The following is a 26689-nucleotide window of genomic DNA, read 5'->3' as shown; positions in this document are numbered from 1 at the left end:
GGCGGTTAATAACATAAAGGAAGTAATCAATAGTAATACAATAATAGAAGGGGAATTAACACCCCACTTACATCAATGGATAAACCATCAAAACAGAAAATTAGCAAGAAAGCTTTGAATGACACATTGGACTAACTGGATCTAACAAATTTTTCAGAATATTCTATCCTAAAACAGCAGAATACATCTTCTCAAGTACACATGGAACAGTCTCCAGAAGATATCACATTTAGGCCACAAAACAAATCTCAACAAATTCAAAACGACTGAAATCATACCATGCATCTTTTCCAAACACAACTCTATGAAACTAGAAATAAACCACAAGAAAAAATCTGGAAAGAACACAAATACATAGAAGTTAAATAATATGGTACTAAACAATGAATGGGTCAACTAAGAAATCAGAGAGGAAATTAAAAAAAAAATCAAAAAAGAAAAAAGGAGCACCTGGGTGGTTTATTTGGTTAAGTGTCCAACTTTGGCTCAAGTCATGATCTTGTGGTTCGTGAGTTCAAGCCCCACACTGAGCTCTGTGCTGACAGTTCAGAGCCTGGAGCCTGCTTCAGATTCTGTGTCTCCCTCTCTCTCTACCCATCCCCTGCTCTCTCTCTCTCTCTCTCTCTCTCTCTGAAAAATAAATAAACATTAAACATTAAAAAAAACAAAGAAAATTAAAAAAAAAAACATGGAGACAAATAAAAATGAAAACACAATGGTCCAAAATCTTTGGGCTGCAGCAAAAGCTGTTCTAAGAAGCAAATTTATAACAATGAGAAGTGAGAAAAATCTCAAATAAATGACCTAACCTTACATCTAAAGGAGCTAGGAAAAGAAAAACAAACCCAAAGCCAGAAGGAAATAAAGATTAGATCATAAATAAAAACAGAAACTAAAACAAAACAAAACAAAACAAAACAAAACAAAACAAAAAACAGATCAATGATACCAGGAGCTGGTTCTTTGAAAAGATCAACAAGATGCATAAACTTTATCAAACTCATCCAAAAAAAGTGAGAGGACTCAAATAAACAAAATCACAAATGAAAGAGGAGAAATAACAACTACTCCACAGAAATACAAAGAATTATAAGAGAATAGTATGAAAAATTAAATGTCAACAAATTGGGCAATCAAAAAGAAATAAATTCCTAGAAACATATAACCTCCCAAAACCAAGTCAGAAATAAATAAAAACTCTGAACAGATTGATTACCAGCAATGAAATTGAATCAGAAATCAAAAAACTCCCAATAAACAAAAGTCCAGGATCAGACAGCTTCATAGAGTTCTAGCAAACATTTAAAGAAAATCTATTCTTCTCAAAGTATTCCAAAAAAATAGAAAAGGAAGGAAAGCTTCCAAATTCATTCTATAAGGCTAGGATTAACTGATACTAAGACCAGATAAAGACACTACAAAAAAAGAGAGTACTGGCCAATATCTTTGAGGAACATATATGCAAAAACCTTCAACAAAATATTAGCAGACCAAATCCAACAATACATTAAAAAACTCATTTACCATGATCAAGTGGGATTTATTCCTGAGATTCAAGGGTGGTTCAATATTTGTAAATCAATCAACACGATACACCATATAAAGAGAAAGGATCAAAAACACATCATCATTTCCTGCTTCAGATTCTGGTGTCTTTCTGCCCCTTCCCTACTCATGCTCTGTCTCTTTCTGTCTCTTAAAAATGAATAAATGTTAAAAAAAATTCAAAAACACATCATCATTTCAACAGATACAGAAAAAGTATTTAACAAAGTACAACATCCATTCATGATAAAAATCTTCCATAATGTAGGTTTAAAGGGAACATACTATACTATAATAAATTTCTAGAATATGAAATTCATATAAATATATGAATAATCCACAGCTTTCATCATAGTCAACAAAACTGAGAGCTTTTCCCTAACATCAGGAACAAGACAAAGATATCCACTCTCAGTACTTTTATTCAACATAGTAGTAGAAGTCTTAGCCACAGCAATCAGATAAGAAAAAGAAATAAAAGGCATCCAAATTGGTAAACTTTCACAATTTGCAGATGACATGATACTCTGGATAGAAAACACTAATGACTCCATCAAAAAAAACTAGTAGAACTAATAAGTGAATTCAGTAAGGTCACAGGATACACAATGAATAGACAGAAACCTACTGCATTTCTATACACTAATAATGAAGTAGCAGAAAGAGAAGAAAACAATCCCATTTTAAATTACATCCAAAAAACTAAAATACATAGGAATAAACTTAACCAAGGAAATGAAAGACCTACAGAAAAAGAAAGAAAGAAAGAAAGAAAGAAAGAAAGAAAGAAAGAAAGAAAGAAAGAAAGAAAGAAAGAAAGAAAAGATTAAGACGATTCGTATAGAAAAGTAGAAAACACTTTCCTGGCATAGTGGAATGAAATGAATATTAGCAAGGAGGCAGAGATAAGCATTACGTGTTTAAGATATAGTAAGTAGAGTATTAATATAATATTCACCATTTATTGAAAGGTAACATGGTTTAGTGATTAAAAGCATGGCCTCTGAAGACAGACTTCCTGGGTTTGAAATATACTACTACTTATTAGCCATTAAAATGGTAAGTTAATTAATTTCCCTATACCCCAGTTTTCTGTTCTCTAAAATTAAGATAATGATATTACCTATTTTAGAGGGTTGTTACAAGGATCAAATGAGTTTACAAAGTATTTAGAACAGTATCCAAGCACTTTGTAAGTAGAGTTAGCTAAATGAAGTACTGAACGTAGTGTAAATATATGGTACTCCAGGCACTGTACTAAGCACATAATGTTATTTTGCTTAATCTTTATCATCTTATAAGATATATATTATTATGTCTGTGTTATTGGTGAGAAAGCTAGAAGAGAGAGTTAAATTTCTTAAGATCACACAGTTGGTAGTTTTCAAAGCTATGATTCAAACAAATGCAAAGCTTGTGCTCTAAACCACTAACCTATACTTTCTGAATTTAGGTAGCAGTGGAAAAATAAAGCAAAACAGGTGAGGCCAAATTATGTAGGCCTTGAAAACATCAGGCTAAAATAATTATATCATCTACTATAGGCAGTGAGAAGTCACTGAAGGTTTCTGGGCAGTGATGTGTTTTAGAAAGATTTATCTGGCCACAGAATTCTGGATGGATTATAAATCCCTGGGTCATAAAAGTATCAAGCAAACACAAACATATCTGAAGTGAACTTGCAGAAAGTAGGCCATTTTTTTTTCCTTCAAACTCACCCTTAGATATTCATCCATCTACCTAATCCCATTTGGTCTCTAAACCATAATCAATACTAGCATCAGCACCAAATAACCAAAGAAAAGTTGAGACTGCTATTGGCTGATTTCTAAATCCACCTACACCCAACAACAGTGTTCCATTCTACTGCCTAAATGCAGGTGCAGACATTCATGTATATCCATAGTCTCTTTGTAATCTACAACTGAAAGGTATTTAACAACTAGAAAATGAATCACATGTGTAATGTCTCTTGATTTAATAGCCCAACTCATCTCCCCAGATGCTATCCCCAACTATAAAGCATTGCTGGAGAAAATCACACAGCCAGGGTTGCTGCTACTACAAATTCATGATCTTCAACCTCAGCTGGGCCTGAAATGCTGCCAGGCAGCTCTAATCAGACATTTCTCCTATTCCCTTCAGTGGCTGCTTCAAACTTTCACCACTTTTAAGCATTTTACACCTCTCCCCCCATCCTACCATCACTGACGCCTCCTATTCCACACACACATGCTCAACAGATGATTTTTTCTGTATTTTGCCGAGGAAATACATTTAAGTGCAATAATGTAAGAATTCCTCAGCTCCTCACTTGCCACCACCAGGATATTTGTTTGTAAACCCACTTATTTCTATGTCTTTACCTCCTCGATCAGTAAAAATGTGTCCTTCCCTGCATCTAGAGCTAATCATTTCATCTGTACTCCAGACTCCCTGCCAACTCTATGATATCACTCCACCAACCAATTTCTCTCATTTCTAAAGTTTCAGTCTTCCTTCTCTTCTGGTTCTTCCTTTTCTACTGCCTTTTCCCTTTATCACATTCCTGCAGGCAGCTCTATTATTTAAAATTCTCTTTTAACCCATATTCTCCCCTCCCCCAACCCCCTACCTACTCTTTTTCCATTCAAAGTCAGACTACTTGAAAGAAGAACTTTATATTCCTTGAATTCCTTCCTCTCTTCATCCATTCTTTTGATTTTTCCTTGGACCACATGTTCATAGAATGGGATTAGTCATAACCCTTGGTTCATGACACACTCGTCACTGGTTCATGCATGGTCCACTTTTAATAATTAAGTTGGTAAAACTACTTGCTCTCTCCCCTTCTCCATCCTGCCTTACACTTTCCCTTATAGGTTTTATCCTCAAGAAGAGCATTCCCTTAATGAATCTCATGACCTGAATCTTCATATAAGACACAGCTTCTTGGAAACCTAACCAAAGACACTAAGGACGATAGAACAGAAAGATAAAAAGAGCCCGAAACACTGGTGAAATCATAGAACTACCACATTAATTCTGGACTACTTAACTCTGGGGTCTTTTTACTTAAGAAAAATAACAATTTGGTTAAGCTCCTGTAGCTGAGTTTGTTAGACTTGCACTTGAGCATAGTCCCTAAATAATCCACTCCTAAACCTCACTTCTCCAGTTCAGACCACTCTTAGAAGAAATTCCAGACACCCGCATCTAAGTACTTTCCTAACACCTTCATTTAGTACCTCAATCCCAATTTGCCAAAAACTGGACTTCTAAATTTCTCCCAAAATAGGCATTTCTTTCTGTATCTCAAACAGTGGATGTCACCTCTAACTGTTCACTATCCCAAACAAAATTCTAAATGACAAACAGAGCCCTTCATCCCCTACCAATCTTTTCACACCTCTGCTCTATCATGTTCCCCTATACCATTGGCCCAGATTGATTTAGTCACTGAGTCCACTCCTGAGGATTCCCTCTTTGAAATATATCTCAAATATATTCTTCCCTCACCATTTCTACTGCTAATGCCACTGCCTTACTTCAGGTCTTCAGCATTTTGCTCTTTGATAATAGCTTCATACCTGGTGTACTTGCCTCTTATCTTGATGTTCTTCAATTTATTACTTACCCACACTTCCATCAGATCAACTTTATTTTGCAGGAGGCAAAAAGTATTTTCCTCTCTTCCCACAAGTAGTCTTCATGGTAGAATAGGATGAATTTGAAGTGGTTGTTTCCTGAAAGAGAACAGAAACAAAAAGGAAAAAAGGAACTAAGTTCTACATCTGTTTTTACACAATAAAGATTAAGAAAATGTGCAGGATAAGGAGAGAATCCATACAATAAACTAATTCAGCAGATGCAGATGCTTTGAACCAGAAGGGTCTATGAAATCCAACAACCCCCTTCTCTTCCCTGTTCTTCAACCAAATCTGTAGAGATTGGGAGGAACACGTGTGGTTCAAACTTCAAGCAAACTTCATCTTACTACCAAATGTCCTTATACTTTGCTGACTGCTGAGTTACTGCCCAAATCTGCTATCATTCCTCTTAGAATTTTTTAATGATATTCTTCAGAAAAAAAAAATGTGAACATCTAAGTCAAACTCTATGATCTGGCTATAGTAAACTACCCTCTTAGAATTTTTTAATGATATTCTTCAGAAAAAAAAATGTGAACATCTAAGTCAAACTCTATGATCTGGCTATAGTAAACTACCCAAAGTTTACTATACCAAACTAACCAAGTAACACTATTTCATGCTTCCATGCTTTTTTGCATCCTATTCCCCCTACATGTCACACCATTTTATTCTACCCTTTGCTCTTAATTAATAAGTTCTATTTATCCTACATGATGCAGTTCAAACCTTTCATAACCTACTAAGTCTAAATACCCTGCAGATACTGGACTTCACTACCACTCTAGGTGAACTGTTGAAACATTTCTTTTTTTCTTTCTTTTTTTTAACATTTATTTATTTTTGAGAGACAGAGACAGAGTGCAAGTGGGGGAGGGGAAGACAGAGAGAGGGAGACTCAGGATCCGAAGCAGGCTCCAGGCTCTGAGCTATTAACACAGAGCCCTATGCAGGGTTTGAACTCACAAAGTGCAAGATCATGACCTGAGCTGAAGTCAGAGGCTTAACTGACTGAGCCACCCAGGCGCCCCTGTTGAAGCATTTCTAAAACTATGTAGTAATAGTTAGCAATGAACTCCTTAGGGGAAGAGACTACAATGTTGTAACTCAAGAATGAATCTGTCCCTCATACATAGTAAGTTCTTCCTCCCCAAAATTTGTTTAATGTGATACTTCAGAGAAGTATGTAATCTTCTCATGGGCACATAGCTGGGAACACAACAGGTCTTCTGACTAAATTTCATGTTTCTTCTTCTACATCACAACTGTGTCTCTTGAAAGATCAGTAAATACAAAACCCACAAGCACTCATATAAGCACACAAAATTATATAGCAGCTACTACTCTCATCAACCATTAACATGTAGGTCTCTTCCCTCTAAACGCTTTCCACCAGTTTTCCTAAATTCATTTCCCTCACAGGTCAGAGAATGGAATTTCCTAATTTCAAAAGTATTGGTCTTGGGGTGCCTGGGTGGCTCAGTCGGTTAGGCATCCGACTTCGGCTCAGGTCATGATCTCATGGTCCGTGAATTTGAGCCCCGCGTCAGGCTCTGTGCTGACAGCTCAGAGCCTGGAACCTGTTTCAGATTCTGTGTCTCCCTCTCTCTCTGACCCTCCCCCGTTCATGCTGTCTCTCCCTGTCTCAAAAATAAATAAACATTAAAAAATTAAAAAAAAAGTATTGGTCTTTACATATGCTATCACTTATTTAATGAAATATTTTCTTGCATTCTTCCTGAATTATGACCAACAGCAAGGCAGCAAACTGAATCATGTGAAAATAATTTAGAAACAAAGTGTCTTTACCATGTCCACTAGAAGATAGCACCATAAGTTCACTTAATACTTACTCTCTTATGTTTACAACCTGCACTACTGAAATTTAAATAAAGTGTGTTAATTTAGGGCAATGTAATCCATTTTAGAGATTAACTTCCTAACAACTGTTATGATCCTCAATAAAGAGCCAAACAGACCTTTTGAACCAAACTGAAATATGGTTTAGATACTATTTTTCTGTGAAGGCGGGAATAAAAATGAAAATTTACAAGAGCTAGGAATGCAACCAAAAAAAAATTTTTTTGTTTAATGTGGTGTCTTGTTTTCCTGTTGTTATTGCCATCATTAACTAATTAACTTTCTTTTTCTTTCTCTCTTCCTTTCTTTCTCTTCCTTCCTTTTCTCCTTTCTTTTCCATCTTTCTCTTCTTTCTCTTCTTTCTTTCTTTCTTTCTTTCTTTCTTTCTTTCTTTCTTTCTTTCTTTCTTTCTTTCTCTTTCTTCCCTTCTCTTCTTTCTCTTCTTTCTTTCTCTCCTTCCTTCCTTCCTTCCTCTCTTCTTTGCAGGTTCTGTTGCCTAATTTCCTTTGGACTACCATGATTTTACTCAGTCTTTGGGCATACATGTGAAAGCTAATGCACATATCTCAATTGAAATTCTGCATAGTTTTGTTGGAAATCAGATACTTTCATATTTAAAAAAATATATAAGATACTTAGTGAAGTAAAAGGAAGAAAAAGAGAAAAACACAAAAAGAATTCATCACACATGAAATATTTGGGGAAAATAAGTAGCCATGTTAGTTTACTAACCAGGAGAGATAGAATACATCAAAACTGAAAATAATTGTACCAAAATAAAAAACCAGGTAAATTTGAAGCTTCAGAACCCTAAATCCACTACTCAAAATAGCCCAACACCAACTGAAATGGATGTCCAGTCCAAATATACAGCAAGAAGTAGATGTATTCAAATAGCATTTAGTCTAAAGCTGAGTGTTCATTTGCCAGGCAGACAGGCCATTAAAAAACTGTGGTTTTGGGGTGTTTTCAACTGAACCTGAGTTTTCAGATGTATGAATTAGTTTACCTCCTTGGAAAGACATGATTTCCTGTTTTCAGGAGAAATGCAAGCCTCTAAAAGCTTATTTAAAAGGTTCAAAAGGCTACTTAGGCATCAAATAACTATTAAAAACAATATTTTGACTATTTAAGTGTAAACGAATCAGAAACATATGGATTAAATTTCCCTTAAATTGCACATGCTCCAAACTGAAGAGTATAAGCAATGGGTGAAACCTGTTTTGGATTTCAGTGAGCCCAAAACATTTGAAAAATCATATGAGATGTTCAGTGAACTCAAGAGTACAGCTGGATTCACCCATCCCTAATTCATTCCTATCCTATGCTTCTGGTCTTAATATAAGGAAGGGTGTTAAGTACACAAGTAGCTTACAGGTAAAACGTGTAGATCTAAATATAGATGTGATTTAAAAACAGAGAGAGAGAGAAGAACTTTTTAAAAAGTATTTTAAAAACCTGTGTGTTAAAAGAAAGTCTTCCAGTTTTAAACAAAATCTAAAATAGCCTTTAGACTCTTCATACAATTTTATTTTGAGTCTTTTCCTAGTTAAAGACAATTTATATAACTCTAAGATGGAGAATAAAATAAACTAAATTTTTTTTAGCTTCCACTATGTTCCAGACACTGTGCTTGATATTTTTACACACATTATTTCTTCATCCAATCCCACAAACCAGTTTCATGTGCCTATGCACAGAGATAAGGCATTTGTATTTCACTCGATTATTTTTCTCTTCATCTTGAGCAAGCAGTCTGTTTACAATAAACAGCCAGAGTCTAATAAGCCAGCTGAAAAACATTATATTTCCTCATCAAATTAAACTGATAATATTAAGAATTAAAGTCCTTAGCTACCAGTTGAACTACATAAAACTGAATCAGAGCACATGTTTTGGGATAAAAAATTACTGTATATTTTTGTACCTTCTTTGTATAACTGGGAAAATAATACCTACCTTATAGGATCATTATGAGTATAGACTGGGGAGTTGTATGTAATATGCTTGAGAGTAATGTGTCCAATAAGTGATAACTATTACATAAGAAATATGTGTATATTGATGTATGCGCTCAAAACTTCTTTTCTCCAACAACCAGTCAGATCCAGACTGTGTAACTGCCTATAACCCTTATCAAAATGAATCCCTCTGATCTCTCTCCAGACTCTCTGTGATAAACAATTCACCATTCACTCAGTAGATTATGAATGGTCCCCACATATCTTGAAGAGGTTGCTTGAAACCACCTCCATCACAAGTTACAACTCTCCACAACATGTGTGGACCTAGAGGGTACTGTGCTAAGTGAAATAAGTCAGACAGAAAAATATAAATACCATATGATTTTACTTATATGTGGAGTCTAAAAAACAAAACAAATGAATAAACAAGCAAACAGAAGTAGACTCACAAATACAGAGAACAAACTGGTGGTTGCCAGAAGGGAGGGAGTTGGAAGGATGGATGAAATAGGAGGAGAAACAGGTATTAACTTCCAGTTATAAAATAAATAAGTCATGGGGGTGAAAAGTACAGTATAGGGAATATAGTCCATGATACTGTAATAACTCTGTACAGTAACAGAACTAAACTTACCATGGTGAGCATTTTATAATGTACATAATTGTTGAATCACTGTTTTACCCCTGAAATAAATACAACGTTATATGCAAACTGTACTTCAATAAAAAGTAAAAATTAAAAGAAAAAAGTTACAGCTTTCCACCCCATGATGCCCTGTAAAATGCCATGCTGGTATCTTGAAGATGGAGGCTATCCCCACACCTATCAGAAGTAACCTGTGTCAAACAGCAGGGCCTGCCGTGCCCCAGCTCCTGCTAACTGAGGTATAGCACTACTTTTACAAGAGTCTTCCTTTCCCCATCAAAATCCAGCTGACTCCTCTACCACCAGTTCAAGGAGTTTACTTGGGGTCCAAGAAGTCATAGCTCTTTCTTTGGTATACTTCAGCTCCAGCACTCTGCTCATCCACTCTGCCACCACTGGAGTAACTGGCACAACGCAATGTGCAGGCATATTCAGTGTAGCCCCAATGCTCAAATACACTATCTTTGAGAAAGAGATGATATACTGACAGCCCTCTCCCTACATACCACTCATGCTGTCTTATCTGAGGGTCATGCCTCTGCCCCCTTATGACTTTTGCTCAGAGAAACAGAAATGGGGTGGCTAGGAAGAGTTTCCAGAACCATACCACAATTCCACACAGAAAAATGACCATCAGACAGTTTTTGTTGACTGCTCCCCCACCTTTAACACCAGCTTGCATGCCTTTTTTTTTCCTTGGAAAAAGATTGGATTCCGTAGCATGGCAGCCTATGAGGTTTCCAAAAGTCCCTGTGCAGGTTTTAAACTTCTGAGTTATATTAAACCTTGTCACATTTGCTGGTTAGTCAACGTTCCAATGCCTGTCAGCAATGAAAACCTTACCAGAAGAGGTGTTCTTGCCAGCAGGGATCTTTGAGTCACTTATCTCCATGAGGTTTAATGAGCTGCATTAAGTCAAGCACTCTGACAAATCTGTACATAAGGTAATTGGTTTTAAATGCCTAGTGAGAGGTTGCACATGGAGCAAAGGTGTTGAATATTGTGTACTCACCACAGGTAATAATTTTAAGAGCGAACCTAATGGCTTAAGAGCCTTCTAATTTTTATTAGGTCTCTCTTTGGTTGGGTCGCTCTTTGTTTTAGGTTAACAAGACCAAAAACTAGTTTCAGATCATACCTAAGAAGATGAAAGTGACTGGCACTTAATAGAGGGCCCACCCTTCAGCTATGTGCTCTCTGGGAGAGGGAGAAAGGGAAATAATGGGAAAGTATAGTAGTCCTCCCTTATCCGTGGTTTTGCTTTCCCTGGTTTCAGTTACTCACAGTCAACTACAGTCCAGAAGCAGATGACTCTCCTTCTGATATATCATCAGAAGGTTAATAGTAGCCTAAAGCTACATCACAACGCCTATGTCATTCACCTTATTTCATCTCATCACATAGGCATGTTATCACTTTATATCATCATCATCATCATCATCATCATCATCATCATCATAAGGGTGAGTACCATACAATAAGACATTTTGAGAGAGATCACATTCACATAACTTTTATTATAATATATTATAATTGATCCATTTTATTATAAATTATCATCAATCTTTTAATGTGCCTAATTCCTAAGTAAACTTTATCTTAGTCACGTATACATAAGAAAAAACATAGTATATATAAGGTATAGTACTATCCATGGTTTCAGCACCCACTGGGGGTCTTGGAATGTATCCCTTGGAGATAAGGGGGTCTACTGTGTACCCTTCCTTCCTGCAGCTTCAGTGATATTAAATAGTAGTTCATCTGTCAAAGACAGGGTTAGAGGTGGCAAAGTAGAATTCTGTGTGCTACTTAAGCTTCCAGGCCCCTTTTATCCATAGTGTCATCACTCAGGCCCGTTTGGGACAGGGCTATAGGGTTGTCAGCAGTATTGGGTTACCAAGGAAGGGGAAAATTCATTATTGGCGCTGCTGGCCTGGTAATAGAAGGTGAGCGAAGTGAAGCAAAGGGAAGTGTAGTGAAGTGAAGTGAAGACATAGGTCAATGTCATGCACCATCAGGCACAAGGCTCTCAGTACCAAGAGTACATTTGTCAGGCTTAGCATGGTAGAGAGGGATCTCAGCAGGAATTTACACTGATGTCCTGGTATATTGTAACTGTGGTTCAAGGAATTCTGTCCATATCAGAGAGATCTCCAGGCCATGGAGGTGGTGACTATGGGCTTGTGTCTAGGGGTACAGTTGTAGCCCTCAAGGAGACAAATGAGATTGTCAGGCCCCTGCAACAGTCTGAGTTCAGGGGGTGAGGGGAAGCTAGATCTCTAGGAAACTTGACTAGAATACTAAGAAGGGTAACCCTCAGACTCTTCTCTTTCCCATATTTCCCCCTCTTGTTACTTGCCTTAATATTTCAAATGCCCAATCAGAAACCTACGCACCATACATGATACTTCCTTCTCCCACTCTTCATATCCAAACCAAATAACAATCCTTTGTTCCACATCCTTAATGTCTTTTAATTGTCACTCCTTTCCATCTCTACTGTCATTACCTTAGTTCAGGACATGATCATTTTTGACCTAGATTACTAGAGTAGTCTCCTAACTATTCGTCTTGACTTCCCACCAATCCCCATTTCCTACCACTACCTCCCTTACAGTCATGCTCTAGCCCTCCCTAGTTACTTGTAGCTTCTTGCATGTGCCATATTCCCTCTTATTTCTAGGGTTTGCACATCTTCATTTGGTTAATTCTTACACTTTTACTTTCTCAAAGAGGGTTCCCAATTCCTCAGGAATGGCCTCAGTGCTCCACCCCATGATACCACAGAACACTGTAATAAGGGCTATTAATACCATACTGCAGTGTCTCTTTTCTTGCTTTTGTCTTTTTGATCAACTCTGTACCGCCAGCTATTAGTGCATTGCCTAAAACACAATATGCAATCAGTGAATATTTAATTAGTAGACTGGATTCTGTGACTGGTGGCTATACTCCTGACCTATCTGATTGTGAATCTAACTGATATTATAAAAAATATATATAAAAAGATATTATAAAAACAAATTAGACAAAAAGTTAAAAATAGAACTACCATATGGTCCAGCAACTCTCTATATAGGAAATTAGTCATTATCTTGGATATATCTGCACTCCCCTGCTCATTGTAGCATTATTTACCATAGCTAAGACATGAAAACAACCTGTATCTATTGACATATTAATAGATAAGAAGAATTTGGTGTATATACAATGGAATATTATTCATTCATAAAAAAAGGAATCCTTCCATTTGCAACAACATGATGGCCTTTGAAGTCATTATGCTAAGTAAATCAGATAGAAAAAGATAAATACTTCATGATATTACTTACATATGAAATTTTAAAAAGCCATACTCCTCCTGTTAGTCATTCTAACACTGAGTTTAGACCAATATTTGCTCCAAGCTGATCATAAATTCTCTTTGCCTTTCCACCCCCATGTATAAATCCCACCTATCCAAATTGAGGTTATCCCAGGTACAAGAAAAACAGGACCCAACCTTGATAACAAGAATTAAGATGTTAGTTTGCTGAAATGAAATCAAACCTTTCTTGCACATATAGAAAGCTGATCTTTTTTTTCTTTAATGTTTATTTATTTTTGAGACAGAGAGAGACAGAGCATGAATGGGGGAGGGGCAGAGAGAGAGGGAGACACAGAATCGGAAGCAGGCTCCAGGCTCTGAGCCATCAGCCCAGAGCCCGATGCGGGGCTCAAACTCACGAACTGCGAGATCGTGACCTAAGCTGAATTCAGACGCTCAACCGACTGAGCCACCCAGGCGCCCCGAAAGCTGGTCTTTTTATATAGAAAGCTGATCAATTGAAATAAAACAGCAGTTTTACATAATAAAAAGCAAGGATCTTTAGGGCACAGTAATGTTGCATCTAAGGTTGGTCAGAAAATAAGGCTTCCTAACTCTGTTTTCATTAATTAGCTAGTCAAAACACCTTCTGTTGATGTACTTGATACTCTCACACATTGAGACTTGCCAGAATCTGCTAATCCTATCCTTCGTGTACTTTCTGTAAAGACTGGGAAGCTGGATCCTGTATGAATGTGAAGGCTGCCTACCAGATAAAAATACCCACCTAAAACAATGACTAGGGTCTGAAATCAAGCCTAAACTCTGCTCATCAAGCTTTGTGTCCTGGCTTTGGGGCTTGCATCACCCAGGGGACACGATACCTTTTTCTAATCCACGCAAAAGTACTTTGTGGGTGGTAGGGATCCTGCCTGAAAGCGTTAAGATTCAGCACTGTCACAGCTCTCAAGTAACACTAGAAGACCAAAATTCTGAATTATATGTTCCAGAGATCCCAACGGCATTCATCAGTCTCAGGATATACCATTCTGCCCTCTAATCATCATGACTTTGAGCCTGAACCATCAAATGAATCCACTCAACCTCTGCCCATCAAGACCTTGGAAACTGCCAGACCTTTAAACCATGCAGAACAAACAACAAAGGCTATAAAAGTCAGCTTGAGGCTAGGAAGTAAGCAAAATCTAGTCTTCTGTCTATATTTCAGACCTGCTTGATTCCAAGTGCTTTGAGCACACTTGCATCTTTGGCTGGTAGTGCAATATCTCAACTTTCTGGGAACACCATCTTTGTTGGGACTTAGCCTCCTAGATATCAGCCTGCTGACTAACTTCCTGGATATGATTTTGGGCTCCTGACTCAGCCTTTCTAATGCTACTCTCCCCTGAGGCTGACTACCCTTTCCACTAGTGATGAATGTGATCCCAGGCCCAGCATTCAGCCCAATATAGATAATGATATGGCCCAAGTGATGATGTTAACAATATGGTATATTCCATGGGCTCCAAAATACCAAACTTCACAAAAGTGGGGGTTTTCTACATATTATTTCATTATCTTCCTTCACTATTCATCATAAAAATCTCATCCAGTAAGACCAAAAGGGCTCATCATATTCTTATCTTTATCAACAATAATAAAAACAATAACAAATATCCACTCTGGTAAAGACCATAGAGCTAAGTTATAGAGAACAAAGATTTATGAAACCCAGATCATATTCTTGAATGTTGCCCATCAGTTCTGTATTGTGTCTCAGAACAGCTCTCATTGGTGCAAAGTTCTGGCCATAACCAGGATGCCAGAGGAACTGCAGAAGGGCAGCAAGAAAGCAGGTGTAGGTTTCCTGGCAGAAGCTTCCTTCCAGGCTAGCAGACTAAATCTTTAACCCCTAGTGTTTCTGAAGGCTGGCTCTACTGCTGAGCCCTCTTCCTCCCTTAGTAGATCCCATCGAAAATCAACCTGATCTCCTCCTTACTGTCTGCAGTCTTTCCTCACCCACATCTCTGCCTATTCTCCTCTAAATCACACATTTGGTTTCCATTCCTGCCTTTAAACTCTGTCTCTGGAAATAAAAATCCACGCTGACATCACTTAATTTTCTTGACATCACTATTTTTGGCTGCATCATTCCTGTGACCTGCATGTTACTATCATTCATCTTGCCCTACTATGGTTTCATTGGTCTCATAACTCAGTTACAGTTTTTGTTGTCTGAGGGAGGAGGATGATGGAGGTAGACGTAGCTTTAGGATAAAGCAGATGCTGTGGACAGCAAAGAGAAAAGAAGGAAAAAACCTGGGTCTCTGATGACTTTTTAAAATTGTGGTAAAGTACATATAACACAAAATTGGCCATTTTAACCATGTTTAAGTATACAATTCACCGGCATTATATTCACAATGTTGTGCCACCATCACCGCTATTTCCAAAACTTTTTCATCACCCCAGAGACTTTGCAACTGGCCATTCAGCAACAGCTCCCATTCCCCAGTCTCCCATGCCCCTGGTGACCTCTAATCCACTTTCTGTCTCCACAAATTTGCCTATTCCAGATATTTCGAGTAAGTGGAATCACACAATATTTGTCCTTTTGGTTCTGGATTATTTCACTTGGCATAAAGTTTTCAAGGTTGAAGGTTTGTGAAGTATGGTACCCATTATCAACAGTGTATTCCTGATTCAATTCATATTTTGTATATGGTTATAAATCTTATATAGCTTTTAACTTGACACTTAATATAAACCCATTTGATTTGAATATACAGGCATAACTCATTTTATTGCACTTGTCTTTATTGCACTTCACAGATCCTGTGTTTTTTACAAATTGAAAGTTGGTGGCAAACCTGTGTCAAGCAAGTTGATTGGCACTATTTTTCTAATAGCATTTTCTCACTTTGTATCTCTGCATTTCATCTTGATAATTCTCATAACACTTCAAAATTTTTCATTATTATATTTGAATTGCTGCAATCTTGTGATAAAACTTTAATGAATGAGGAGTTGCTTTTTATGGATGAGCAAATAAAGTGGTTTCTTGAGATGGAATTGACTCTTGGTGAAGATGCTGTGAAGATTGTTGAAATGACAACAAAAGATTTAGAATATTACATAAACTTAGTTGATAAAATAGCAGCAAGGTTTGGGAAGACTGACTCCAATTTTAAAAGAAGTTCTACTGTGAGTAAAATGCTGTCAGACAACATCTTATGCCAAAGAGCCTTTATGAAAGAGAGAGTCAATCAATGTGGTAAATTTCATTGTTGTCTTATTTTAAAACATTGCTGTAGCCACCCTAACCTTCAGCAACCACACCCTGGTTAGTCTGCAGCTGTCAACATTGAGGCAAGACCCTCCACCAGCAAAAAGATTATGACCCACTGAAAGCTTAGATGGTAGTTAGCATTTGTTAGCAATAAATTATTTTCTATTTCAGGTACATACATAGTTTTTTTTCAGACATAATTCTATTGCACACTTAATGAATTATAATATGGTAAAAACATAATTTTTATATGCACTTGGAAACCAAAAAAAATAATTTGACTCACTCTATTGCAATACTTGCTTTATTGTGGTTGTCTAGAACTGAACCTGCATTATCTCCAAGGTACATCTGTAATGTATGTAGTATGTGTATGTGATTGGTGCACACTTTAGTTCCATGAACCTTGGGAAAATGATTCTACAAATATCATATATAGACATAAATGTATAGGTTTTTTTTTGCAAAGTGATACATACATTCTTATTTATTAAATCACTAGTTTCAGTGTTGTATAGAGCTATTTGTAGAACAATTTCAGAAAAGAATTAAAATATTGTGAAAATTTCAGCTTAATAAATATTTATATAAAAACTTCAGAATTTCATTCTTTTTTTACTGCTAAATAGTATTCCATGGTACATATATACATTTGTTTATCCATTCATCTGTTGATGAACACTTGGGTTATTTGCACCTTTTGGCTATTATGAATAATGTTGCAGTGAACACTGACATACAAGTATCTGAGTCCCTGCTTTTTATTCTTCTGGTTATATATTTAGAAGTGGAATTGCTAGCTTAAGGTCATTCTATGTCAAGCTCTTGGAAGAACTGCCAAACTGTTCTCCATAGGGGTTACATTTTACATTCCCACCAACAACATAAGAAGATTCCAATTTCTCCATATCCTTGCCAATATTAGCTATTTTCTTTAAAAAATATATTATTATAGCCCTCCCAGTAGGTGTGAAGTGGTATTTTATTGTATTTTTGGTGTGCATTTCCCTAATTCCCAATGATGTTGAGCACTTTTTCATACACTTATTGGTCACTTGTATCTCTTCTTTGGAGGAATGTCCATTCAAATCCTTGCTCATATTTTAATTAGGTTATTTGTCTTTGTGTTGTTGAGTTATGGTAGCTCTTTATATATTCTAGATATAAACTTTTATCTGTGATAAAAAAGATTTACAAATATTTTTTAGATTTCTTTTCACTTTCTTGACAATGTTCTTTGATGCACAAAAGTTTTTAATTTTGGTGTCCAATTTATCTATTTTTTCCTTCAGTTATTCTTGTTTTTGGTGTCATATCTAAAAATCTATTGCCAAATCTAAGGTAATGAAAAGTGCCCCTATGTTTTCTTCTAAAAATTTTATGGCTTTAGCTCTTATATTTGGGTTGTTGACCCACTTGAAGTTAATTTTTATATATGATGTGAGGTAGAGATCCAACTCTTTCCTTTGCATGGGGAAATCCAGTTGTTCCAGCACATCTGTTAAATAGAAAATTCCTTCCCCATTGAATGGACTTGGTACTCATGTCAAAAATCAATTGGCCATAAATATATGGATTTACTTCTGTAATCCCAGTTCCATTCTATTTGTCTATAGGTCTATCTTTATGCCTTTCATGATTTTTTGAGTTGCTGAGTGAACAAACACTGAAGGTTACTATATTCATTGTATATTGCTGCTATAACAAATTTCTAAATTTGTCTTAAACAAAAACAAATTTATTATCTTATAGTTCTAGAGGACAGGGTTCCAAAATGGGTTTCACTGACATAAAACCAACATGTTAGCAGGGCTTCATTTCTTTCTGGCAACTGTAGGAAAGAATCCATTTCCTTATCTTTTCCAGATTCTAGAAGCCACCCACGCTCCTTAGCTCATGGCCTTCTTCCATCTTCAAAGCCAGCAATGATAAGTCAAGTCCTTCTTACACTGAATCGCTCTGACTTTTGCTTCATCATCATGTTTCTGTCTCTGACTCTCACCCTTCTTTTGCCTCCCTCTTCTACTATGTGATTATATCGGACCCACCCAATAAGTCATGATAATCTCTCTATTGTAAATTCATCTGATTAGCAATTTCAATGTCCCTTTACCATGTCATATAATATATTCACTGGTTTTGGGAATTAGGACATGGACACCTTTGCGGAACTATTGTACTGCCTTTCATAGCCATTCTGGGTCTGGACTTGTAGTCATTTGATACAAGAAAGTTTCCTATAGTTAAAGCTTATATAATTTGAGGCTGGGCCTGATTTATTCACCAGTCTCCCTATCACCACTCAGCACAGTGCCTGGAATATAGTATATGACTGATAAATACTATTGAGAAATGTATTTACTGATGCTACTAGTCCCCAGATAGTTTTTTTTAAATTTTTTTATGTTTATTCATTTTTGAAAAACAGAGAGAGACAGAGCACAAGCAGGGGTGGGGCGGAGAAAGAGGGGGACACAATCTGTAGCAGGCTCCAGGCTCTGAGTTGTCAGCACAGAGCCTGACATGGGGCTTGAACTCAAGAACTGCGAGATCATGACCTGAGCCAAAGTTGGATGCTCAATGGACTGAGCCACCCAGGCGCCCCAGTGCCCAGATAGTCTTTGTCAATGATTTTCAAACTAAGTCCCATAGAATTCTAAAGTTTCATTCCTGTGCCTTGGGAACCACTTGAGGTAAGAAGTAAAAACTGCCGAGGAAGAAGCTGAGCCTTTCTTCAATCCAAGCAGTTTGCCTTTATCTATTTCATTTTTTGAGATTCTATGCAAAATTATAAGAAATCTACTGATATAGGAAGTTAAAAAAAGAAAAAACTGGGATTAGCTCATTGACAATATAGCACAACTCCAAAATGTTTGCTTCATGAGGATGTTGATTTTATAAGATAAACTGAACCAGCTGTCTAGGTGAGTAACCCCTGTAGCAAGAAGGACGTGCTTCACATGGTGCCCAGCTGAAATTGGGTTGAATAGAACTAGAACATGAGATAGTCTCTTTACAACTCAGCATTCTAAATGTAGTTTCCTGTTCAATCCCCCAAATATTTCCTTCCAATTAAGCAATTCCCTTGGCCCTGTAATTTCAGAAAGCTCCTTGGAGTTCAGTTGGTAATGAAGAACTGCCTTTTCCAAACTACTCAGAGAAGAAAAGCAATTGTGAGCATTATTAAGTGCTTACTCTGTGCCAAGCACTGTGTTGAAAAATTCACACACATTATTCCTCATGTGTATGTACTCTTTGCCATAATCCTGCAAAGTATACCATATCTCCATTTTACTGATAAGAAAACTGGGACAAATAAATATTAATCTACCTAATGCCACAAAACTTGGCAGATCTTTTTTTTTTTTTTTAATTTTTTTTTTTTTGTTTATTTATTTTTGAGACAGAGAGAGACAGAGCATGAATGAGGGAGGGTCAGAGAGAGAGGGAGACACAGAATCTGAAGCAGGCTCCAGTCTCTGAGCTGTCAGCACAGAGCCTGACGCGGGGCTCAAACTCACAGACTGTGAGATCATGACCTGAGCCGAAGTCGGCCGCTTAACCGACTGAGCCACCCAGGCGCCCCTTGGCAGATCTTTTAATATTTCCCCCACATGCTATTCTCAAAGACACCCATAAGAATAGGTGACCTTTTTCCTTGCTGTCCTAAGATGGTCCTTTCATCTACATAATGTCCATGGAATTCAGAGATTCAATCATGTTTAAGTGAAAAGTAAGCTATAAGCAGTGGGAAATCTGGGTAAATTCCACATCTTCACTAAGATATAAAATTTCTAGTTGACTTAGGAATAACTAGGAAGTTATTTGTTGAAATCTCCACAAAAAGTCTAATATGCTTCCTGAGTGAAGCACAGTAAGCAGCTGACTAGAGGCAGTTTAGTTACCGCCTACTCTGAAGGCAGCCAAACTTGGGTTTGGGTTTGAACCCTGGCTTCAACTGACTGTGAGACTGTGGACAATTTTTAACTCTTCTAAGCTTATGTATTCTCATACACTAAAAGGGGGTGACAATAAAGGCATGGAGAGGATTAAGCAAGATAATGACAACTGGAAGCGTTTGAAATAGTCCCAGTCATACAGTAAACAGTAAATATTGGCTATTGGTATAACTGTAGGATTTATAAAGCTTTTACATGTGAATTTTAGATGTCAGTTCTCATATAACAGTAATAATTAGCAGCAAGGATAATGAATCAGTAAAATAACAATAATAACTGTTCCTTCCCTTCCCTGATGGTTGATATTTTCCATCTACAGGAATGATCCCATCAACATCAAATCTGTTATAACATATATCATCTTAAAAACAACTCTCCTGTGTACCACATTTCCCTCTAGCTATCATCCAATTTTTATGCACCCATTACAATAAAAGTCTTCAAAATCACGTTGACACTCAACTGTCTGTACTTCCTTTCCTTCTGTTCTCCTTTGAAATGACACTAACAAGGTTTTGAACACCTTTTTGAAACCTCTTTGAAACACCTCTTTGAAAACCACTTTTGTCAAGATCACCAATGACCTCCTCATTGCCAAATTCAATCTCATTTTGTCCTTTAAGCAGCATTTGACACAGATGACCACTTTTTCCTTTTTGAATCATTTTCCTCACTTGGTAACATACCAGCACTGTGTTCCTTCTATCTTCTCATTTCTTCTTTCCAGTCTTTTCTACTGGTTCCTACCTATCTTTCACAATTCTTTTACTAGAATGCCCTTGGCCTCAGATTTCTCTGTGCATTACCTAACACTCTCTAGTAATCTTATCCTGTTCTATGCTTTAAATACCATATATAGACCAACAGCTCTTAAATGTATATCTCTAACTGCAGCCTTTCCTTTGAATTCCAGATTTGCATATTCAATTGCCCACTGGACATTTCCATTTGGATGCCTAGTAAGTATCTCATATATAACATTTCTCAATCTGAATTCCTATTTTCCTATTTTACCCTCCACTTTGACCCTTCCTTAACTGTATAAATGGCAACTCCGTTTTGTTTTGTTTTGCTTTTCAGTTGATCAGGTCAAAAACTTTTTTTTTTAATATGAAATTTATTGTCAAATTGGTTTCCATACAACACCCAGTGCTCATCCCAACAAGTTGGACAAGTTACTTTGCTTCCTTACACCTGTTTATTCATGTGTATAATAGGAAATAATATCTATTTCAAGGTACATTGTGAAGATTTAAAGGAATAACATGTGAAGAGCTTTGTACAATGCCTAAAAGTTATCTAACATTAATATAAATAAGAAAAGTAAGAATCAGAAAGTTTAAAATCCAAAGGCAAACAGCTAGGCTATAAAAATAGGAGAGGGCTGGATAAGGAATCCAGAGCTGTAATGCTGGAAAATTGGCTTATTTGTGTTTGTCTTAATATTCTTGAAACTAAATCTAGACGAGCAGCTTTTTCTCCTCCATTTGGTGCTAACTCTAAAGAGCAGAGTGAAGCCTTTGTTTTCAAGTTTTAGGAGATCCTGTTGATGTGTCCTGTTTTCTGTAATAAGTACTATCACTTTTCTATTGTTTACTCACACAACAAACATGAATAGGAATTTATAATCTACTTGGGAACATAAGCCACATGTTTTGATAACAAGGAAGTTAGGAGAACTGAAAAAGTGCTAAGGAAATTCAGAGGTGAGAAGCATACCTTTATTTCTTCGAAGGTGAAAACACTCTCCTATTCCTTTCCTCACTCCCAATCCATAGGGCAGTTTCTTTGTAAACTCCTTGCTATGGAAACAAATATATAAGAATGATTGACATGCATACATACTTTTCTCCTAAGTGTTAAGGATTCCTGTTTAAGTTCCTAACATCAATTTCTCAAAACAAAAATGCATAGACAATCTTTGGAGGAGTTAATCAGAGTACTTTTTATTCATCTCATTTGGTTTGCACACCTAAGTGGTGCCTCTGGGTATACCATAAAAAGAGCTTTAATTGAGAGCAAACAAACTTGGGTTTTACTTACCTTGGATCCACTAATTAGACTCAAGATAAAGAGTTCCTTCCAGGGAAAGGAGTGTGGAGCAGATACTTGTTTTTCCCAAAACTTTTGTCTACTTCTGCAGTTATATATTTTTTAAAGCACATATATTGTGTAGGATTATTTACAACCTCTGGAGAGAATGAACATGAAGCATTAGTGTGCATGGATACTGTCATGTGTTAAAAGAAACACACTAGCAGTGGGCCTGTAACTACAGAATTCTGAGGTTGAATTTCAGGGTTTATTGGGGTAAGGGAGTGATTCATAAGGATGTTGATATTTTAGCATTTTCTATTAAACATGGGAATTTAAAGATTATCCTAGGAGAAATGAAGGAGAAAGCTATATGTCTCAACTCTTATTTTTAATGAGGGTGAATTTGCAGGGATGTCAAAAATTGGATAGTCCATCTGCCAAATCTCTGTTTTACATATGCACTTTTTTTTTCGCCACCTTATTCTTGTCAAAAGGTGTTGCCAAGAATCATTCCTGTCAAGGTGTTTAGTGCCGGCACTGTCCAAATAAGAAGCAATGTGAGAAAGAACTGACTTTAGGGGCACAGATGCTATATTAGTGTTGGAACTATTCCTGTGTGGAAGCTTCTCTGCTTCACACTGAATAAAACTGTATGATATTTACTACCATTTAATCCAGAGACCCCTTCTCCCTTCCCCTTATAGTAACAGCACTGTGTGGTTGGTTTTTTTAACTACATCTGGACTGCAAATATAAAAAATGCATCAGCTGTAAGTAGAGTTGTGACAATAAGACAAAATTCTTGCCATTACTGCTTTCACTCAAAGCCCTGAAACTCTTGCTTATGATTCTGTCTCCCAAAGTAAAACCCCTAAGTAAACCTCTCTAAGCCTCAGCATCCACACTAGAAAATTAGGAATTATAATACCTACCACACACACACACACACACACACACACACACACACACACACACAAAGTTGCCAAGGTTTAAAATTATAGCCTTCACATACCATTTAGCACATACAGCACAGGAGACATAAACAATAAATGCTATTGGAAGGGAATTAGAGTGCGGAGGTTTGTCAACAAACACACCTAATTTTGATCCTGCTCTACTACTTATAAACTGTGTAAACTTAACTTTAAAATGGCCAACTTAATTTTCCTGAACCTCAATTTCTCAGAATGAATCAGAATGATATATTACCTATTTCATAAATGTGGGATAATGAAGTGTGATAATACATCTAAAGTGCTCACCACAGTGCCTGACACATTCTAAATACTCTACATTAGCCATTATTATTAATTCATTACTTCTTGAATGCTTATAAAAATAACATATTTTAGCATACGTGCAGGAAAATCCCTGCCAAATAAGTTCATTTATTTTCCTCTAAGAACGAACCCTCTGACAGAGAAGCCTCTATATAAGTAGAGAATTATACAGTCCTAAAAACAGTAAATAAAAAAGTATTATTAAATTGATTAGATCATCTTAAAATTTCTCAATCTGGAAATATCCATCCTGGCATAGAGTTATACATACATTCCTGGTCCACGTCTTATTGAGAAGCTCTTTGAGCTTCCAACTGTGTCTTCCCCTGGAACAGGGTAGATATCTAAAGGAGAAATAGGTCTTATCTTACCCTTTGGGATCTTGGCCCCAGCTAGACTTATCTCCTAAACCAGTTCTTTTGGCTACTTGCTCAACAGCTCTCTGGATCCCAAATTTCATGAACTCACATCTTCTTCTGCTGGAGTTAGGCTTTTATCTCTAGTTCTTCTGGAATCTGGACTCATTTTATCTCGTATACATGCTTGTTTTCCTATTTCTAGTTAATTCTGAATAAATGATTACAGACCCACAAAAACTATCCATCATTCAATACAAGTACACAAAGAGACTCCCACCAAAGTAATCCAATGCATGCAGTCAAAACAATGGGAAGGAAGTCACTGAAAATGCAGTTGGAATCACAAACATTTCAGCACCAAAGAGATTTTATGGTTGTTCCTGTGTTCGGTGAAGGATGTGACATTCTGAAATGGATATGTGTGTGTGTGTGTGTGTGTGTGTGTGTGTGCGCGCGTGCACATGTGCATGTGTGTGTGAATACACTTTCTGAATAGATCACCACATGAAAATCAATTCAGGAATATTTAAGTTCTAAATATTTTTTCAAAAGACATTTGATTCATCAATTCACTTCTTCAACAAATATGTGGAAAAGTAAGAACAATGGCTAACATTTATGGAGCATTTTCTGTGTCAGATACTGTTCTAAGCACTGAAAAATGACCATCATAATAGGAAGTTAATAATCATAAGAGCTCCACCTTACTAAGTAAACTGAGGCACAAAGGGGTAAAATAATTTGCTCAAAGTTACAATGGATACTAAGTGATGAAACCAGGTACTTACCATATGCGAGGCACTTTGCCAGAGGTAGAGCATACAAAAGGAATAATATCTAGTCTCTGCTTTCATGATGTTTAAGTTCAAGTGAAAAAGTCAGACAAAAAGAGTAAACAAAATAATTTCAAATAAGCACTATAAAGGGAGTAGAAAATGGGATTATGCTGTTATAAACTAAATTGTGTCTCTCCCAAACTCCTATGTTGGAATTCCCCAGTACTTCCAAATGTGACTGCATTTGGAGATGGGGCCTTTTTTAAAAATTTTTTTTTCAACATTTTTTTATTTATTTTTGGGACAGAGAGAGACAGAGCATGAACGGGGAGGGGCAGAGAGAGAGGGAGACACAGAATCGGAAACAGGCTCCAGGCTCCGAGCCATCAGCCCAGAGCCTGACGCGGGGCTCGAACTCACGGACCGCGAGATTGTGACCTGGCTGAAGTCGGACGCTTAACCGACTGCGCCACCCAGGCGCCCCAAGAGATGGGGCCTTTAAAGAGGTCTCGAAGGCTAAATGAAGTTATATCAGTGGGGTCCTAATCCAACATGACTGGTGTCATTTTGACAAGAGAGGTTAGGACACAATCAGACACAGAGAAAAGAGTATGTGAGGACATCTGAAGAAGACAGCCATCTACAAGCCAAGGAGAGAAGACTTAAAAGAATCCAACCTTGTGGACACTGTGATTTCAGACTTCCAGCCTCAAGAACTGTGGAAAATAAATTTCTGTTTAAGTCATCCAGTCTGGGGTACTTTGCTATAGCAGCCCTAGAGAACTAATATAGTAATCAAAGAAGGTCTCTCTCTGAACTGATTAAGACTCACAGAATGAAAAGAGTAGAAGGAAGTCCCAGACAGAGGCAAAAAGAGCAGAGAGAGACCTTGAAGGAAGAATTAAACACTTAAAATATTCTACTAATCTCAGAAGTCATCATAGCCACTTCATTGAGTGATTACTCACAAAACACTTCATAATTGGGGAAGTGTTTTACAACATTGTTCTCAATTAATCATCATAATAGTCACAGGAGGCAGATATTAATAGATTAATTTTACATATGGAAACTAAGGTACCAGAGATGCCAAGTGACTAGAACTTGCACCTAGTTCTTCTGATGTCAAAACCAATGTTCTTTTCATTATACCAAAGTTGTTTCCTAACCAAGACCACTCCTATTTTGTAAAAAAGTCTCTAGTCATCATAAGGCCATATTGCACAGGGAAGGCAGATTAAGAGTTCAGAAATTATAAACAGGGTAGAGTTCTTCATCTCTTCATGTTTCACATCCCAACCCCCACACCTTCCTCTAATTGTCTTCAATAATGATTGTGCTATATAAAGGATTTTATTGTTTTTTTTTTTTTTTAAGGTTACTTATTTTGAGAGAGAGACCAAGGTGGGAGGTTCAAGGAGAGAGGGTGTGTGGGGGAAAGAAAGTGAGAGAGAGAGAGAGAGAGAGAGAGAGAGAGAGAGAGAGAGAGAAAGGATCCAAGCAGGCTCCACAGCCAGCGTGAAGTCGGATGCGGGGCTCAATCTCATGACCACCGGATCATGACCTGAGCCAAAATCAAAAGTCGGACCCTTAACTGACTGAGCCACCCAGGCGTCCCTTATTGGTTTTCAAAGTCTGTTTTCATGAATAAAATATTTTAATTGCTTTAATTCCCCTCTTCACTTAGACCGGGTAGACGCATGAATTCTCTTCAAAATGACTTTGAGTTTAACTGTAGCCTTTGCAAAATGGAACCTCAACAAGTACCTACAGTGCTTGCCAGCAGGACATGGGGAAGCAGTGCAAGCAAGGGAGATTTCCATATAACACATGTGTTCTAAGTACAAAATTACAATAATTAGAGATGGCAAAGACTGAGAAGTCTATCTCCAGGAAGGTCAATGAAAGATTATGAAAATGTTTAGTCTGGCTGGTCCCATTCTCCTAATAGTACATACAGTGAGCAACCAATATATGCATTCTCTAGCAGACTATTACATGATCTAATCAAATGTAGTTTTAGCATATTTGTGCAATG

The 26689-nt window shown here is 37.0% G+C and overlaps 1 long non-coding RNA gene across 1 annotated transcript in view; it reads right to left on the bottom strand.

The window, feature by feature from the left end:
* Nucleotides 1-26689, bottom strand: part of LOC131504547 (uncharacterized) — a 100312-nt gene that overhangs the window by 35907 nt on the left and 37716 nt on the right. Inside the window, exons 2-3 of the long non-coding RNA XR_009258050.1 lie at nucleotides 21919-22001; nucleotides 5115-5270 (exon numbers count right to left, since the gene is read on the bottom strand). This is a non-coding gene — a long non-coding RNA (uncharacterized LOC131504547). The remainder of the gene's footprint in view (nucleotides 1-5114; nucleotides 5271-21918; nucleotides 22002-26689) is intronic.

The sequence above is a fragment of the Neofelis nebulosa genome, chromosome 2, assembly GCF_028018385.1.
Source record: "Neofelis nebulosa isolate mNeoNeb1 chromosome 2, mNeoNeb1.pri, whole genome shotgun sequence".
In the NCBI taxonomy this organism is placed as follows: Eukaryota; Metazoa; Chordata; class Mammalia; order Carnivora; family Felidae; genus Neofelis; species Neofelis nebulosa.
The sequence above is the reverse complement of the archived record's forward strand: the minus strand, read 5'-3'. Positions and strand labels throughout refer to the sequence as shown.